General features: G+C 40.8%; 1 non-coding gene across 1 annotated transcript; it reads right to left on the bottom strand.

The window, feature by feature from the left end:
* Positions 1-784: 784 nt before the first annotated feature.
* On the bottom strand, positions 785-892 carry LOC112699846 (small nucleolar RNA R71). Its single transcript, XR_003152783.1, has one exon. It is a non-coding gene; the product is annotated as a small nucleolar RNA R71 (small nucleolar RNA).
* Between the last annotated feature and the right edge of the window lie 1,131 nt (positions 893-2,023).

Here is a 2,023-nt window from a genome sequence, read left to right as displayed (position 1 = left end):
AAGTTTTTCAAAATGTTTTCAAAATCTTTTACTTAATTTTTGAAAATTTCTTCCCCTCTTCTCACATCCTTCTATTTATGGACTAATACTATTCCTTAATGCACAGTTCGAACTCCATCTTCTTTGATAAAGTTCGAATTTTCTACTTCTACCTTCTATTTTTCTTTTCCTCTGACACCTCAAGGAATCTCTATACTGTGATATAGAGGATTCCATATTTTCTTATTCTCTTCTCTTTCATATGAGCAGGAGCAAAGACAAAAGCATTCTTGTTGAGGCTGATCCTGTACCTGAAAGGACCTTGAAGCGAAAGCTAAGAGAAGCTAAGGCACAATTCTCTGTAGAGGACCTAACAGAAATCTTCAAAGAAGAAGAACACATGGCAGCCGAAAACAACAACAATGCCAACAATGCAAGGAAGGTGCTGGGTGACTTTACTGCACCTACTCCCGATTTCTATGGGAGAAGCATCTCTATCCCTGCCATTGGAGCAAACAACTTTGAGCTTAAACCTCAATTAGTTTCTCTAATGCAACAGAATTGCAAATTCCATGGACTTCCATTGGAAGATCCTCATCAGTTTTTAGCTGAATTCTTGCAAATCTGTGACACTGTCAAGACTAATGGGGTTGACCCTGAGGTCTATAGACTTATGCTATTCCCTTTTGCTGTAAGAGACAGAGCTAGGACATGGTTGGACTCACAACCTAAAGAAAGCCTGAACTCTTGGGAAAAGCTAGTCAATGCCTGCTTGGCAAAGTTCTTTCCACCTCAAAAATTGAGTAAGCTTAGAGTGGAAGTCCAAACCTTCAGACAGAAGGAAGGAGAATCCCTCTATGAAGCTTGGGAAAGATACAAACAATTAATCAGAAAGTGTCCTTCTGATATGCTTTCTGAATGGAGCATCATAAGTATTTTCTATGATGGTCTGTCTGAACTGTCCAAGATGTCTTTGGATAGCTCTGCTGGAGGATCTCTTCATCTAAAGAAGACGCCTACAGAAGCTCAAGAACTAATTGAAATGGTTGCAAATAACCAATTCATGTACACTTCTGAAAGGAATCCTGTGAACAATGGGACAAATCAGAAGAAAGGAGTTCTTGAGATTGATACTCTGAATGCCATATTGGCTCAGAACAAGATATTGACTCAGCAAGTCAATATGATTTCTCAAAGTCTGTCTGGAATGCAAAATGCACCAGGTAGTACTAAGGAGGCTTCATCTGAAGAATAAGCTAATGATCCTGAGAACCCTTCAATGGAAGAGGTGAATTACATGGGAGAACCCTATGGAAACACCTATAATCCTTCATGGAGAAATCATCCAAATTTCTCATGGAAGGATCAACAGAGACCTCAACAAGGTTTCAACAATAATAATGGTGGAAGAAACAGGTTTAGCAGTGGCAAACCTTTTCCATCATCTTCTCAGCAACAGACAGAGAGTTCTAAGCAGAACACCTCTGACTTAGCAACCATGGTCTCTGATCTAATCAAAACCACTCAAAGTTTCATGACTGAAACAAGGTCCTCCATTAGAAACTTGGAGGGACAAGTGGGTCAGCTGAGCAAGAAAATTATTGAACTCCCTCCTAGTACTCTTCCAAGGAATACAGAAGAAAATCCAAAAGGAGAGTGCAAAGCCATCAACATGGCCGAATTTGGAGAGGAGGAAGAGGCAGTGAACGCCACTGAGGAAGACCTCCATGGACGTCCACTGGCCTCCAATGAGTTCCCCAATGAGGAACCATGGGAATCTGAGGCTCAAAATGAGACCATAGAGATTCCATTGGACTTACTTCTGCCATTCATGAGCTCTGATGAGTATTCTTCCTCTGAAGAGGATGAGTATGTCACTGAAGAGCAAGTTGCTAAATACCTTGGAGCAATCATGAATCTAAATGACAAGTTATTTGGAAATGAGACTTGGGATGATGAACCTCCTCTGCTCACCAAAGAACTGGATGACTTGTCTAGGCAGAAACTGCCTCAAAAGAGACAGGATCCTGGGAAGTTCTCAATA

This window comes from Arachis hypogaea, chromosome 6 (genome assembly GCF_003086295.3).
Source record: "Arachis hypogaea cultivar Tifrunner chromosome 6, arahy.Tifrunner.gnm2.J5K5, whole genome shotgun sequence".
Taxonomy (NCBI): domain Eukaryota; kingdom Viridiplantae; phylum Streptophyta; class Magnoliopsida; order Fabales; family Fabaceae; genus Arachis; species Arachis hypogaea.
This window is presented reverse-complemented; position numbering and strand designations above follow the sequence as displayed.